Raw genomic sequence first — 17393 nt, forward strand, 5'->3', positions numbered from 1 at the left:
TTCCCACACTATCTGATGACAGAAGGCACTGTAAGGGGAAGTACGTCATTATTTCCCTGTCCGTATAATGGTTAGCTGGCATCAATGAAATGACCATTGAGAACATTCGTAAGATATTCATATTACAATATGTGAGACAGTGTGAAAAATGAGCAGATGGTTTAGTCCAAACCCAATTCAAAATCCCTATTCACTAGCATCGAGAGCTTCACTTCATATCAGAATAGTGATTACTATCTATGAAGGTAGGACTAAACAGGATAAGGATTCCTGCCATACACTCTCCATGGTCACGCACAAAAGCCATTACGTCCAGCATAAAGAAAAAGTTCCTATCAAGGAAGAGACCCCTTAAATTACCCAGAAGGGACAGATAATAAAGATAATTGGCTAGGAAGACTGAGGCCGGTATATGATCAGCTACACGACATATAGAAAACCCTGAACTGTTCTCAGTCAAGAGCTTCCTGATGTGCAGGGTTCAAGTTAGATGTCGGCCAGTGCAAACATTGGGTAAGCATCTAGAAATATTCAGAACAACGGCCACCTTCCACTCTGCCTCCCACAGAAGATCCAATGGACACTTGAAGACGTCGCTCGAGTTTCTTCAAATGACGTTTGCTATTGTAAGATACTGGAAACTTTATGCATAGCCGATTTTGAAACATAAAAATCTAACTTATTTCACCACGTCACTTCAGAAACTTTCTCATGTGTTGAAGCCATACGTCTCTTTTAAATACGAAATGTGCCTGTTTGGACTACGGATTAGCAAAATCGATTTCCTCGTTTGGGGCTAGTTTACCCCCCAACTTCCTGTCAGTATGTCAGTAGGTGAGGGCATTATTTCATTCCTACAACGGAGTATTCTCTGCCTACGGTCTTTGTTCAATTCCGGAACCCTGTTGGTTGTGCACAGTATCTACAAATGCATTCTTGTCATTGTATTTTCTACGTTATCAACCAGTTTCATATATTCCTCTCTACTTTTCTTTTAGGTTATGTTATATTGTATCTTCAAGTAATCCCGTCGTTGTCCATTCTGTATACAGGGTGTTCGGAAATTCCCGTTACAAACGTCCCAGGCTTATAGAGAGGAATGGGTACATAATATTTTGAACAGCAGCCGATGTACGTAAATGTACGTTTCCGTTCTACGGCGGTTCCAATCAGATGTTAACTCATCCACTTCTGCTTGAGGAATTGAATTAGGCGAGGCATAGTACAATTATTTGGTAACATTTCGAAATGAAACATAACGATACATCCATTTATCCCTTAAGCACAAGTGCTTGCCTTAACGTTTAAACATTGCGTGTTTACATAATTCCCAAACAGAAAAGAACCCAGCATACTATAGGTACAGAACAGTACTGATGCATTACAACAGTGGCTCGATGTGGCGTCTATCAATAAACATTGTTAAAGATATTGTACCTACGAAGCATTTTGTGGTACACACTCTCCATCCCACCTGGTGTCTCTTCAATTTCTCGTGCAGCGGCCAGAAATTGTACCACCAGATCTTCCCCTGTCTCTATAGTAGCCTCGTCAATTAAAGTTTGAATTCGACCCCAGAAGAAGTGGTCTATGTCATCCTGTCTACCATTCTGCATACAAAGATAAGCGACTCTGAGACGTTTCTCTGTCCCTCAGCAGGCGTGGAGAGTTAGACATCTGAATTAAAACCAAGTTCCAATTCAAAACATTTTGTACCCTCCCATCAACAAGTCCTAAATCTTTGTAATGGAGATTTCCGTACACCCTGTATGTGACCATAGAACAGCTGTCTAATACACTGCGATTTTTATTACAACTAGCTACAGACGTCTTCATTAGAACTTATTAACCCATCTATTGCTTCTCAGTATCCTCAATAGATTTTTTATCAAATTGTGCTTCAGGTAAATATTTATCATGCATGTAATCCTTTTGGTGTGATAACTGTTCCTTAACGTCTCATCTTGTCCAACGCTCGGTGCATATATGGTGTAAATTATTTTATTGAAATCCTTAGTCTAATTTTAAGATAGTGTCATTAACTGTTCTCTGTTCCTACCTATTCTGCTGCATTATCTTCTGGTCGCTCTATTACGTAATCCTGTTCGATATTTTAATATTCACTGTAGCGTTCCCGTGTGGGTAAATAGATTGAGGCGTCGTCGTAGCAGCATTTGCCAACAGGGACAAGGGCCTGTTACTCATTTTTCTGCCAGTCCTTAACAAGACCGTGCTGCATCTCGCAGGGAAATGCGTAATGCGGAACGACGCAAGACTTCTGCTAGTACTGTCACTACATTTCGCATGAGAACTCAAGAGATTGTAAAGGCTCAACTGGAAGTACTTTTATCTTCGTCTAATTCTTAATTCACTAAGTATCAGAAGTCAACCAATGAACACCTCTGCCAGAGTCTGTGATAGGAGGTAAGCCGGTTCCTTTTCTGATAGCAGAAAATTTTGACTGCCAGTATTTGGCGAGCAGAGGGAAGAGGAATGGTGGCGTAATATTCATGATCAACTGTCTCCGTCTCAGTGTCCTGGATGGCACTCCAAACCTCTCCCTAGTAAGACAGTGCTGAGCTGTCGGTCTAATGGGGCCATTAATATGGACAGTTCCTTTGGTGGTATTCATTCACAGAAAGACAACCTAATACTACACTGCATAAATAGCCTATCTTGAAGAGTGTGCCAGCTCAAGTTATCAAAATCTTCCGTGACGTTATCCGTAAGTCAAACAAATATGTGAATACCCGTACCGCCATATTTTCTATGCATTTAGTGGCTGTTACTGCGGGCGCAGCCCCGAATACTTCGCGGTAGAAAAATGGTACCGAATCCTCCCAAGCCCGCATGAGTCTGAAAAACGATGGGACCGAATCCTTCCGTTGGAAACAGGTAGCAGTTCTAAACGTTATGAATACCCAAAGCAGGCAAAGGAAATTACAGTAGAAGATCATCATCATCATCATCATCATCATCATCATGATCTTCTACTGTAGAAGATGGAAAAAAAATTCGTGTATATTGTGAGTATGTTTAAAAGTTTTACCTTATTAAGATAAGGCCCAGCCGGCACAGCGCCCGCTCAAGGTAAGGCGCAAAGCGCGCATAAGCGAATCAATATTTTTTGTTTAAAACATGGGAGGGGTAAGGGAAGGAGATAAGGAACATGGCAGACATAATTACATTATTACCTATAATACAACATACAGTGTGTCAATTTGGGAGGATTCGGTCCTGTTACTTGCTTACCTACCTGGTTTCGAGAGGATTCGAGGCTGCGCCCGTTACTGCTATTTAGCATGAGTCACAAAGACTTACACAATATTCTAAGACAGGACACACAACTAATTTGTCCCTTTTTATGGACTGTGGTTTCCCAGTAACTCGTCAATGGACAGAAATCTGCCACCTGACTTACCTAAGACTACCCCAGCGTGGTCCGCATCGCTACAATTTCCTACACCAAGGTATATTTATGAATAGATTGATTCTAACTGAGAATATCTAATACTGATGACGCAGGATACTATGTTCCTTTCGGTTCCTAAAGTGCGTAATTATAGATTTCTGCACATTTGAAGCAAATTTTTAACGCTTAACACTACTGTGATATCTTATTAAGATCTGACTAACTAGCTATTATTTCAGGCAGTAGGTCTACGTCATTGTAAATAACTGTATCATATGCGAAAAGTCTGCAGTTCCTATTTAATAAGTGTTCATTACTTCGCAGCATGAAAAGCAAGCGTCCCAGTATACTACCCTGAGACACACCAGACTTTATTCTACATCCTTCTATGACTACCCACCCACGATGACACACTCCCTCCCACCGTCAAAGAATTTCTCTGTCACAAATTCTTTTTTATACCCAATATCATATCACTTTTCTTCATAAACGTTAGTGTGGTACTGCATCAAACGCCAAACAGGAAAAAAGAAATACGGCCTTTATCTGACATTCTTGTCTCATGGTTTCGCGAAATAAAGGTGGAAGTTGATGTCGCTGTGTTGCACGGAGTTTTTGTTCACGGGTTCTATGGAACATTATGCTCAGTTCTCGTTACTTTTGTAGGAATGTGTTGAATCTTGCAATAACTGAAACACATTTTTGCTTGCAGTGATATGTAGGTGATCATGTACCATGGTGTGATAGTACTATTTAAAACATTATTTCACTACTCGGTTTCAGAGTATGCGTTCATTAATGATTTTTTTTGGCCTAATGATAAGTTCGAATGGCTCTAAGCGCTATGGGACTTAACATCTGAGGTCATCAGTACCCTAGACTTAGAACCTACTTAAACCTTACTAACCTAAGGACGTCACACACATCCATGCCCTAGGCAGAATTCGTACTTGCAACCGTAGCAGCAGCGTGGTTCCAGACTGAAGTTCCTAGAACAGCTCGGCCACAGCGGCCGGCGCCTCATGGGAAGCCTCTATGGTAACTAAAGGTCAGGATGGCAATACTCTACCACCATGTGCATGACTCACTGGAGCGGTGCGTGGATACCAGTTAGTCATCCGACTTGTTTTTATAGAATTCTCATTTCTAAAACTTCTGTTCATTAATTATATCTATTGTCATGATACATAGATGTATTAACGCTTCTAGGACGTAATCTGTGTGTGGTGTCTGAAGGTGCACAGCTCGAAGTAGGTGGTCAGACAGCTTGCAGCGTCTGGCGCTATCTGGTGATAACGGAGTGGGTCTGCAAGGCTGGCCCATGGTGGCACGTAATGCAGACTACAGAGTGGTCGGCAGCCCAGGGTAAAGTGCACAGAGTAGTGAAGAATCGTGACCTGGTCCCAGGTGGCAGTTCATTCTCAAACTGTCTCTTGATTCTTTCATAACTGAATATGCACACCCCCATTGCCAGTCAAGTCAAACACTGAAGCTGCGTGAAAACTGCAAGAAGTATTCACTGATACTAATGATTGCGATTCTCATAATTTCTCTTCCGTCTTCGAACGGGAGGGGGGGGGGGATGGAGTCTTGTTATTTCGGCAGCATTGGGGCATTCAGCTGGCACGCAAAGGTGAAGTTCACTTAGGGGAATAGAATGGTCGTAAAGTTGTTTCCTGCTGAAAGACGTCCTCCATGCCGATAGAGGTGGAAAGTTTGTGTCTCCAGCCGAGCAGGAATATCGAGGAGGCCAGGCCTTAAGCTATAAAACTGCAGCACTTAAGAGTCACAAGTAATCTTTTTAGGTAAAAGCCCCGTGGTCTAGGGGGCGACAGTCAGTCTTCAGCCGCGACACGGCATGGACGCGCGGCGCGCTAGGGGGCGCTCCGCAAGCGTGTCTGTCTACTCGCTGCGAGAGGTACTGCGGTCGTTGTTGGGAATTCGAGCTGTCACTAGATATGGCGTTCTCTTACCGCCAGGTCATGGTGAAACTCACGTCCAACTATTCCTACACGCACTCAAAGGATTGTGAAATGGAACGGTCTTTGAGAGACGAAGTGCATGCCAATCCCCACGAGCTGATAGGCATCCATCTGTTCGTTACTTCCAGACAATCTATCTCAAGATGAAGAACAAAGAAGCTTGTGGTGACCTAGTCCGACGGTCCACCAACGGCTACTCTTTCGGCACGCTGACGTAATGTCAGCACGGTGACCGTGGATCACGCGGGTATGGGGTTGCTTACAGTGCGCATATTCGAACTGCCTTTCGACATCCCGGACGTGCTCGTCACTGAAGCGTTACGGCCGTATGGCACGGTCCTAAGCTTCATGGAAGAGAAGTGGAACTCATTTCAAACGTATCACGTTCTGAATAGCCTCCGACAGATACGCATCGAACTCCGTCGCACGTGTTCTTCGACGGTTGCCGAGCCATCATTCTTTATGACGGGCAACTGCTGACGTATGCCGGCTGTGGACAGGAAGGATACGTCCGATCAAACTGTGCAAGGTGCCGATCGCACTAATGCTTACTTACGTGGAAGCGGTGTGGCCAGTGTGCACAGAAGCTGCGCCCATGGCGCAGCCTGACGCAACAGTGAGCTCAGCCGCCGATGACGCCATGTTGGAGGCGTCGCATAACGAGACGCCCTTGCAAAACACAACGTCCGCCATCACCACCATCGTGGTTGTGCCGGAGGCGTCAATTCCAGACTTAAGTCACATGGCCAAAAGTGCTGCACCCGGAGCTTCCATGAGGGTGGGCACGCAGTCCCGGAAACAGCGATGGTAGACGGCCGCCAGAATAGAGAAAGGGAGCAAGCTGCCGACACAAACTCGCCGTTTCCAACAGACTCTACTAATATCGCCCCAAGACAAGCCTCCGACACCTCAAATAGGATAACGATCTTGCTCACCCCAGACATCCCCGTAAGACACAGACTAGACGTGGTAGATCATTGCCTGTGACTACACGCTGTACGGGTAAGCTACTACAAACACATAGTAAATGCATTATTGTGGCCAAGATAGACACGATGCCCATGCCTACCACAGTAGCACAAGTTTATATGCCAACTAGATCTGCAGAAGACGAAGAAATTGATCAAAGGTATGATGAGATAAAGGAAATTATTCAGATAGTGAAGGGAGACGAAAATTTAATAGTCATGGGTGACACAAATTCGATAGTAGGAAAAGGAAGAGAAGGAAACGTAGTAGGTGAATATGGATCTGGTGTATGAAATGAAAGAGGAAGCAGCCTGGTAGAAATTTGCACAGAGCATAACTTAATCATAGCTAACATTTGGTTCAAGAATCATGAAAGAAGGTTGTATACATGGAAGAAGCCTGGAAATACTAGAAGGTATCAGATAGGTTATATAATGGTAACACAGAGATTTAGGAACCAGGTTTTAAACTGCAAGACATTTCCAGAGGCAGATGTGAACTCTGAACACAATCTATTGCGTATGAACTGCAGATTAAAACTGAAGAACCTGCAGAAAGGTGGGATTTTAAGGAGATGGGACTTGGATAAACAGACTAATCCAGAAGTTGTACAGAGTTTCACGGAGAGTATAAGGAAACAATTGACAGGAATTGGGGAAAGAAATACAGTAGAAGAAGAGTAGGTAGCTTTGAGGGATGTAGTAGTGAAGGCCGCAGATGATCAAGTAGATAAAAAAACGAGGGCTAGCAGCAATTCTTGGGTAACAGAGCAAATATTGAATTTAATTGATAAAGGAGAAAATATAAAAATGCGGTAAAGGTAGCAGGCAAAAAGCAATAAATACGTCTCAAAAATGAGATAGACAGGAAGTGCAAAATGGCTAAGCAGGGTATGTAAGGATGTAGAGGCTTATCTAATTAGGGGTAAGACAGATACTGCCTACAGGAAAATTAAAGAGACCTTTGGAGAAAGAAGAATGACTTGCATGAATATCAAGAGCTTTGATGGAAACCCAGTTCTAAACAAAGAAGGGAAAACAGAAAGGTGGAAGGAGTATATAGAGGGTCTATACAAGGGCGATGTACTTGAGGACAATGTTATGGAAATGAAAGAGGATGTAGATGAAGATGAAATAGGAGATATGATATTGCGTGGAGAGTTTGACAGAGCACTGAAAGACCTGAGTCGAAACAAGGGCCCCGGAGTAGACAACATTCCATTAGAACTACTGACAGCCTTGGGAGAGCCAGTCCTGACAAAACTCTACCATCTGGTGAGCAAGATGTATGAGACAGGCGAAATACCCTCAGACCTCAAGAATAATATAATAATCCCAATCTCAAAGAAAGCAGGTGTTGACAGATGTGAAAATTACCGAACTATCAGTTTAATAAGTCACAGGTGCCAAATACTAACGCGAATTCTTTAAAGCTGGATGGAAAAACTGGTAGAAGCCGATCTCGGAGTAAAATACAGGGAGCGAAAGGCTATTTAGAATTTGTACAAAAAGCAGATGGCAGTTATAAGGTTCGAGGGGTATGAAAGGGAAGCATCGCTTGGGAAGGGAGTGAGACAGGGTTGTAGCCTATCCTCGATGTTATTATATCTGTGTATTGAGCAAGCAATAAAGGTAACAAAAGAAAAGTTCGGAGTAGGTATTACAATCCATGGAGAAGAAATACTAACTTTGAAGTTCGCCGATGACATTGTAATTCTGTCAGACAGCAAAGGACTTGGAAGAGCAGTTGAACGGAACGGACAGTGTCTTGAAAGGAGGGTGTAAGATGAACATCAACGAAAGCAAAACGAGTATAATGGAATGTAGTCGAGTTAAGTCGAGTGATGCTGAGGGAATTAGATTAGGAAATGAGACACTTAAAGTAGTAAAGGAAATTTGCTATTTGGGGAGCAAAATAACTGATGATGATCGAAGTAGAAAGGATATAAAATGTAGACTGGCAATGGCAAGGAAAGCGTTTCTGAAGAAGAAAAATTTGTTAACATCGATTATACACTCCTGGAAATGGAAAAAAGAACACATTCACACCGGTGTGTCAGACCCACCATACTTGCTCCGGACACTGCGAGAGGGCTGTACAAGCAATGATCACACGCACGGCACAGCGGACACACCAGGAACCGCGGTGTTGGCCGTCGAATGGCGCCAGCTGCGTAGCATTTGTGCACCGCCGCCGTCAGTGTCAGCCAGTTTGCCGTGGCATACGGAGCTCCATCGCAGTCTTTAACACTGGTAGCATGCCGCGACAGCGTGGACGTGAACCGTATGTGCAGTTGACGGACTTTGAGCGAGGGCGTATAGTGGGCATGCGGGAGGCCGGGTGGACGTACCGCCGAATTGCTCAACACGTGGGGCGTAAGGTCTCCACAGTACATCGATGTTGTCGCCAGTGGTCGGCGGAAGGTGCACGTGCCCGTAGACCTGGGACCGGACCGCAGCGACGCACGGATGCACGCCAAGACCGTAGGATCCTACGCAGTGCCGTAGGGGACCGCACCGCCCCTTCCCAGCAACTTAGGGACACTGCTGCTCCTGGGGTATCGGCGAGGACCATTCGCAACCGTCTCCATGAAGCTGGGCTACGGTCCCGCACACCGTTAGGCCGTCTTCCGCTCACGCCCCAACATCGTGCAGCCCGCCTCCAGTGGTGTCGCGACAGGCGTGAATGGAGGGACGAATGGAGACGTGTCGTCTTCAGCGATGAGAGTCGCTTCTGCCTTGGTGCCACTGATGGTCGTATGCGTGTTTGGCGCCGTGCAGGTGAGCGCCACAATCAGGACTGCATACGACCGAGGCACACAGGGCCAACACCCGGCATCATGGTGTGGGGAGCGATCCCCTACACTGGCCGTACACCACTGGTGATCGTCGAGGGGACACTGAATAGTGCACGGTACATCCAAACCGTCATCGAACCCATCGTTCTACCATTCCTAGACCGGCAAGGGAACTTGCTGTTCCAACAGGACAATGCACGTCCGCATGTATCCCGTGCCACCCAACTTGCTCTAGAAGGTGTAAGTCAACTACCCTGGCCAGCAAGATCTCCGGATCTGTCCCCCATTAAGCATGTTTGGGACTGGATGAAGCGTCGTCTCACGCGGTCTGCACGTCCAGCACGAACGCTGGTCCAACTGAGGCGCCAGGTGGAAATGGCATGGCAAGCCGTTCCACAGGACTACATCCAGCATCTCTACGATCGTCTCCATGGGAGAATAGCAGCCTGCATTGCTGCGAAAGGTGGATATACACTGTACTAGTGCCGACATTGTGCATGCTCTGTTGCCTGTGTCTATGTACCTGTGGTTCTGTCAGTGTGATCATGTGATGTATCTGACCCCAGGAATGTGTCAATAAAGTTTCCCCTTCCTGGGACAATGAATTCACGGTGTTCTTATTTCAATTTCCAGGAGTGTAGATTTAAATGTCAGGAAGTCGTTTCTGAAAGTATTTGTATGGAGTATAGCCATGTATGGAAGTGAAATGTGGACGATAAATAGCGTAGACAAGAAGAGAATAGAAGCTTTCGAAATGTGGTGCTACAGAAGAATGCTGAAGATTAGATGGGTATATCACGTAACTAATGAGGAGGTATTGAATAGAGTTGGGGTGAAGAGGAGCTTGTGGCACAACTTGACTAGAAGAAGGGATAGGTTGGTAGGACATGTTCTGAGACATCGAGGGATCACCAAATTAGTATTGGAGGACAGCGTGTAGGGTAAAAATCGTAGAGGGAGACCAAGAGAAGAATACACTAAGCAGATTCAGAAGGATGTAGGTTGCAGTAGGTACTGGGAGATGAAGAAGCTTGCATAGGATAGAGTAGCATGGAGAGCTGCATCAAACCAGTCTCAGGACTGAAGTCCACAACAACAACAACACGCTGTCACCGACTCATTCTCCACTTGGTGACTGGGATGCTTAAATGGCATCAAAAGACGTGCAAGTTCCTCTTGACGCTCGTTCTCTCATCGGCCGGCCGCCACACATTTGGAGAACCTAACACCTTCAGAAGGGCTGCGTTCAACATTCCTACCACAAGCGTGGGTATCCATGCAGCCTCATTATCACCAACGGGCCGCCACTGACATCTATATGCAAATATTACTAAAAATCAGGATGTTCAGATAGTAGCGAGTCAGTACGAACAAAGTCAGTGGCATACACTCTATCATCAAAAGGCGCATGTTCCATGGCATGCTCTGGACAGCAGACCTGGATGGTCTGCTGTCACCCCCCTTCAAGGCGTCCACCCGGGGCGGCAATTGCACATTTATGGGTACACAGTTTACAGCATTCCGTGTTGCTACGGTGCCAGTGAAACCGGCATCCTCTTTCTCGATGATATCAAGGCCTAGGGCATCACATATTCGCCATCTGCATGAGGCCTTGCCATTATGGTGGGTGGATGCGGCGACATGAAATATGCCATCGCTGCAGCATTCGTCCAGCGTTACGGGACGATTTATGCTGAGGACCCGCGAACCGCGCGCGAGTATGAAGGCGTCCTGCGAGATTGGCCTGTCCCCGGAGAAACAGCCCAGGACGACGCCCTGTTTGCTTCCATAACTGCTGCAGACTTGACAGTGAAACGCGGCGCACCCGACAAATCACCGGGACCAGATGGCTTACCGAACGAATTCTACCACACCTTCTACCCTATCATGGGAGCTGCGTGGATTCAGATGTTTCAAGGCTTCCTCTGCGACGATTTTACCTTCCCCATAGATTTCCTGGAAGACATCATGATACCTGTTTCAAAAACGAGCGGTTCTCACTTTTTTCACGACTATCGTCCTGTTACGCTTGTGAATGCGGATTGTAAAATTTTCGCCGGTATCCTTCGCACACTTCACGCTACAATCTGGTACATGATCCATCCCGACGAGACATATTCAGGGGTCGACATCAACATCCCCAGAGCACTTGGCGCCTACCGCGACGTCACAGAGTTGTCGGCGGCTTGACGCCTTCGAGGCGCCTTTGTCGCTGCCGATTTTTATCATGCTTTTGATCGTATTGACCACGGTTTCCTTAGCTCCGAGCTTGAACACATGGGCCTCTCGCAGGTATCGGCAAGGGTGATCCCACTTTTATTCCACGGCGCTGTCCTTTTAAATCCGCGGACCGCGCTACGGTAGCGCGGTCCGCTGGTTTAGAAGGACGGAGCAAGTGCTGAAGCGTGAGTCACCTCGGCTCACTCTGAAGATGCCTGGACGTCATACAGCCGAATTAGAAGAAGAATTGAAATTTATGCCGCCGCACGCCCGAAATTTTGAGGAACAATCATCCACACAGCTGTGAATTTGCAAGAGCCGGCAAGTTCGGGAATTATGGCACAACCAGCATAACAGCTCATGCATCCAGATTGATTACAAGAGTAATACATAGAAGAATGCAAACAGATGCTGAGGATGTACTAGACGACAATCAGTTTGGCTTTAGGAAAGGTAGAGGGACCAGAGAGGCAATTCTGAAATTTCAGTCGACAATGGAAGCAAGTCTAAAAAATGTCAAGACAAGTTAATAGGACTTGTCGACACTGAAAAATCGATCGGCAATGTAAAATAGTGCAAGATGTTCGAAATTCTGGGAAAAATGGGGGTAAGTTATAGGGAGAGATGGGTAATATTCAATATGTACAAGAGCAAAGAGGGAATATTAAGAATGGGCGACCAAGAAAGAAATACTTTGATTAAAAATGGTGTAAGGCAGTGACGTAGTCTTTCACCCATATGTTCAAACTGTACATCGCAGAAGAAACGGTGAAAATAAAGCTTCAGGCGTGGAATTAATTTTGAAGGTGAAAGGATATCAATGACACGACTCGCTGATGACGTTGCTAACCTGAGTAAAAGTACACGATCTGCTGAATGGAATGAAAAGTCCGGTGAGTACAGAACATGGATTGAGAGTGACTAAGGAAAGACGAAAGTAATCAGAAGTAGCAGAAATGAGAACAGAGAAAAGCATATCATGAGTGAAGGTCGTGAGGTAGATTAAGTTAAAGTATTCTGCTACCCGGGTAGCAGAATAAACGATGACGGACGGACCAAGGTGGACATCAATAGTGAAGGTCGTGAGGTAGATTAAGTTAAAGTATTCTGCTACCCGGGTAGCAGAATAAACGATGACGGACGGACCAAGGAGGACATCAATAGCAGACTAGAACCGATGAAAAAGCCATACCTGGCCAAGAGGAGTTACTAGCATCTAACATAGGCCTTAATTTGTCGAAGAAATTTCTAAGAATATACGTTTGGAGCACAGCACTGTATGGCAGTGAAACATGGACTGTAAGGGAACCGGAACAGAAGAGAATCGAAGTATCTGAGATGTGGTGCAACGGATGAAAGTTGAAAATTAAGTGGATTCATAAGGTTAGGGATGAGGAGGTTCTGCGCAGAACCAGAGAGGAAAGAGATATGTAGCAAACACTGACAAAGCGAAGGTACATGATGATAGGACATCTGTCAAGACATCAAGGAATGACTTCCATGGAACTAGAGGGAACTGTAGAAGACAGAGATTGGAACACATCCAGCAGATAATTGAGTAGGTTGATTACAAGTGCTACTGTGGGTTCAAATGGCTCTAAACACTATGCGACTTAACATCTGAGGTCATCAGCCCCTGGACTTAGAACTACTTAAACCTAACTAACCTAAGGACACCACACACATCCATGCCCGAAGCAAGATTCGAACCTGCGACAGTAACAGCAGCGCCGTTCCGGACTGAAAGGCGTAGAACCGCTCGGCCACAGTGGCCGGCGCTACTGTGGGATGAAGAGGTTGTCACAGGAGAGGAGTTCATGGTCGGCCGCATTAAACTAGTTAGAAGACTGACTACTCAAAAGAAAATAATAAATAAATAAATAAATAAAACGGAGAATCTCAAAAGCAGGAGAAAACACGAGCGTGAAAATATGCAGCATGGGAGCAGTTGTGAATCCCATGTGTGATCTCCTGGGGAAAGTTTTTTCAAATTCTAGTAAGGGATACTTTGATTTCTTTAAATTCAGTACCGCCATTAGAATGTTGTTTATTTACAGTGTTACATTTACACTTACACAAACATGATTTCAACTTCAAAGTGCCATTATTAAGTGTTTTGAGTGTTATAAATTGCCTAAGATAGCATACTGTGTTATGTAATTTAATATGGCCGTATGCCATCTTAGGCAATTTATAACACTTAAAACACTTGATAATGGCGCTTTGATGCCTCACTCATGATTGTGTAAGTGTAAATCTAACACTGTAGATAAACAACAGTCTAATGGCGGTACTGACTTTAAAGAAATATATTATGACTGTGGCCCCGCATGATGGGAAAAAAAGTTCTTTGATTTATCCAAAGTAAATATTCTGATAGACAGGATGAGTTCCCATGCATGCAAACAGGCTTCATCTTTTGGTTGGACATGACCAAACGCTTGTCAGAGAGTGGGAAAGATTTTCAGCCTTCTTCCCCATGCCGTGGAAGAAATGCAACTTATTGGTTAACCACCAGAGAATCAGTAGGAATGGGATATTGCTAATCTGGTGGTTTACTAGATGATCATTAGTCAGATCTTGCAAGATCTGCTGCAACTGGCTGGCAAGATTGCGATTCTGGCAGAACCAGTTAATTTTTGTAGAGAACAATGAGATTACACTTGCTTAAGGGATGCCATCCAGAACACACTTCCTTCGAGGCTATCATAGAAGATACTTATTCGAGTTCATCAAAGAAAGCTGCAGAGAGAGACGTCTCCCACATCAGACAACAGTTACTGAGCTGCGTTTTCCCACCTGCACCATCTTCTAACCTCGCATAGCTGAGTGGTAACCATGTGGAACCATTGCGACCACCAACGCGAGGTAAGTGAGAAGTTAATTAATTAGCATCAGAATTTCACTTCTCAGGATAAATTTTCACAACCATCTAAATGTACTCATTTTGCGTTTAAGAGAGATTATTGTCGATCGTTCATGCTTTTCCAGGACCTTTCTATAGATCAGTAATAGTTTCCTCAATCATTGTGTGTATTCAGGAAACAGTTTTATGAAGTCCTTTTATATATCCACCCAAGGTTGTAGTTCACAGCCCCTTGTTAACTTATATATGTTACTATTCTGCATTCAGTGGGTACATCATTTACATGTCTTTTTGCACTAAACGAGTATCAATTGCACGACATTTAAGTCTGCGTGACCTTATGGGGGAGCTTCCCATTGCTGTGGGTCTTCGAGGATGGAATCAATAGCATCGCATTGGTATGCTAAACAGTTTAATTGTGGTCTCACCAGATGGCTTCCAGCAGCAGAGATGGCTACGCACATGATCAGAGGTAGGCAGCAATAAACGCACAGCCAAAGGCACTTGAAAGGCTGCACGACCCCATGCTCGAGATGAGGATCTACACTTTAGACCAGCAGGAGCTGAAGTAGGTCTCCAGTTGGCCTGTCAGTATGTTCACGGTATCACATTTGACACCAGCAGCAAGGCCGCAGATAACAGTGGTAGTGTGCAAAGAGGATGACTGATTGGAGCATGCACAGTTGTAGGGCATGGACTAACGTAAGTCAGCCCAAAGGAATGGCGGCTAACTAACAGCAGTAGTGAGCCGTGGAAAAGATTGCTGTTTTGAAGAGCGTGTCGCAGCGCGGTGTGTGAAGCAGTCGCCCTCCGTTTCTGGCGGTGGCGCCGCTGTGGCAATTGCAGCTTTGGTGTCTCCCTCTGGTGGAAAAGGGGAAAGGTTGCCTCTTCAGGTGCATTTAAGGAGCGCTATAAGCTCGCCAGTCGGTCAGTTGGTCAGTCGGACTGAGTCTGGGTCAGTCACTCGTTAGCAGTTGCTGGTCTGTCTCTCGTCCGCATTTGTGCGGCAGTTAGTGTCTGTCTGTCGTTCGGAGTGCTAGTATGTCTGTCAAAGCTGGCAAAATGAGAGTCTTTCCACTCCGCCAGTAACAGAACTCAGCTAGTGGTCGCCGGGTCGGGGCTGAGTTCCTGCATCTGAGTCTGTGCGTTAGGCCGCCAGTCTGCTCGAGTTGCTTGGTCAACTATCATTGGCGGGTGGATCGAGCGGTTGGTCGGTCGCGCACTGACACACAATATGACTTGTCGGCCTTGAGCGTCGACGTATGTGAGGTCGCCACGTGAGTCCAGTGGGTCGCGCCGTATAGCGAGGGGTAGTGGCTTCGTGGCCAACACGAGGCAACAGGAGTCAACCCACGACATCGGTCTGGCTGGGGCGAGCTGCGACGCCGTGAGACGGGAGATCGGAGCGCCTTCCTGCGTCGGTTGAAGCGGCAGGCAGCGCACGGTTCGAGAGAAGGTTGGGGATGCTGCGCCAGGTCTTTGTCAGATATCGCAGTTTATTAGAAGTGATTGGAGATATGTTGTTTCAATTACTTGTTTTTTGGTGAGGTCACTAGCCGCTTTGTTTTGGGGTCGTTCCACCATTCTTCTCCGTATGCCCACCCGTGGGAAGGTGGTTATTTATGAATTGGGTGGTCCGTTTTTCCCTTGTGGAGTAGGGGCGGGTTAGAGCAACCTGCGGTTCGGGTTGTTCAGTAATATCCCTGTCAAACTGCCATACGTTAATAGCTGCCTTTGTCATGTTTGTCGGATTCGGTGTTAACGAAATTATTGTTTGACGTGTAACGGCTGAATTCTTGAAATATGTTTTTATCTTGCCTATCATGTTGAGAGGCGGTATATGTGTAATGTAGAGCATGTTTGTCCAACCATGTATATCTTTTGTAAGACTGCATTTCATGGGTTTTTATTTAAATGGTCATTTTAGTATATAAAGCAGCCAACCTTCCATCGTAAGAGTTCTTTTATTTTCTTTTTTAAATCAAGTTGAACCTTCGGTGGCAAATTAATCTTTTAATGTTAGTGTTTTGTACCATTTCCATCACTCCTACAGGGTGCATAGTTTATGTGCTTGTGCAAGTTGTTAAAATTTTTAGTTTAGAGTAATCTGGTGTGTTGAAGATTTGCACCATTGTAGTCTATCAGAGGTGGTTGTGAGCGGTCGTGACTATGGCCGTTTCAAAAGAGAGCGGCAAGGTTCTCAGCCCGAAAGCTCATACAGCCAAAAATTTGTTCTTTCTGCCTCTGAATAAATTGTAAGTTGATATTTAGAGGGTGCTTTCTGATTATAATTTTAAACTGTTTCTAAAAAAAAAGGCTTTTTGGAATAAAATTTCCATTTGTTGACAGAAATTTGATTTGTTTTCATCAGTTACCCACTGGCAACTACTTCCACGCTCATATAGTGTGATTAAATGTGTTCATGTTCCTGATGAATCGTTAGTAAATAAAGTAAATTCTTAAGAACAAGTTTTGAAAGTAAATTCACGGTTCAAGTAGCTTGGATTAAAATGAGTATTTATGTGACCTTGGTCTCTCCTTGTTTTAATGCAGCATTGGTCTCAATCACTCAGGCCAAAGAATTCCGTGCCCAGATGCGCAGTAATTGGGCCACTAACGCTGTAATGCCTCTGCCTTCGTGCTAGATTGGTGATTTGGTGATATTTCAACTCTGTTACCCTGGCTGCGCCAGGTCATGTGCTGACTGCCGGCACTGTAAAGGTTGTTCCTATTGTCTCAGCATCCAGCACTCGATGCTACAACATTCCGTCGTCCGTGGTCTAACCCACTTACGCACCCTCTTGCATTAGCCGTCGGAGGCATCTTAATTCACTTAACTGCACTCAGTCAATCATTTGCGTCGGAATAGAACTATCAATGATCCTACCTGGTGAAACACGTCCGACAAAATGCCTAATGGAACCGTAATCTTTGTGGCACGTACATTGCAATTTGTTGTTTTCCTTGAGGCCTTGTTAGATTGCACTCCACTGCATATCGGAATTTCGCTGCAGACGACTGAACTGTTAAACTGATGACACTATGTTCTTACTTACGACAGTTGCAATATCGACAAAGACCAGGCAACAAATATCTTCACCCTCGAACCACTCTGTCATCTGCTACATCATGACTCAGTTTAATCCT

Source organism: Schistocerca cancellata, chromosome 8, assembly GCF_023864275.1.
Source record: "Schistocerca cancellata isolate TAMUIC-IGC-003103 chromosome 8, iqSchCanc2.1, whole genome shotgun sequence".
NCBI classification, from domain to species: domain Eukaryota; kingdom Metazoa; phylum Arthropoda; class Insecta; order Orthoptera; family Acrididae; genus Schistocerca; species Schistocerca cancellata.